Here is a 312-nt window from a genome sequence, read left to right on the forward strand (position 1 = left end):
AGCAAAGAGTTGCAATATGGATCATGATGTTCATAAATGAACTTGGAGTAGTTCCTGATATTGTTGATCACATACAATAGTATTGTGATAAAAATAGAGTCATTGCGAAAGCAAAGGAACTAAGGTCTCATCAATGATCCAAACATGTATTAAAACGATGTAATCTCATCAGAGAGATAATACATAGAAATGACGTAAAGAGAAGAGCAAATTTCCACATTTAATAAAATTGCAGATCCACTGACAAAGAGTTGTCGTAGTATAAACATGATCGTCATGTAGACTTATGATATTTGATACATAAGTGATTGG

This window comes from Olea europaea, unplaced genomic scaffold, assembly GCF_002742605.1.
Source record: "Olea europaea var. sylvestris unplaced genomic scaffold, O_europaea_v1 scaffold935, whole genome shotgun sequence".
Classification (NCBI taxonomy): domain Eukaryota; kingdom Viridiplantae; phylum Streptophyta; class Magnoliopsida; order Lamiales; family Oleaceae; genus Olea; species Olea europaea.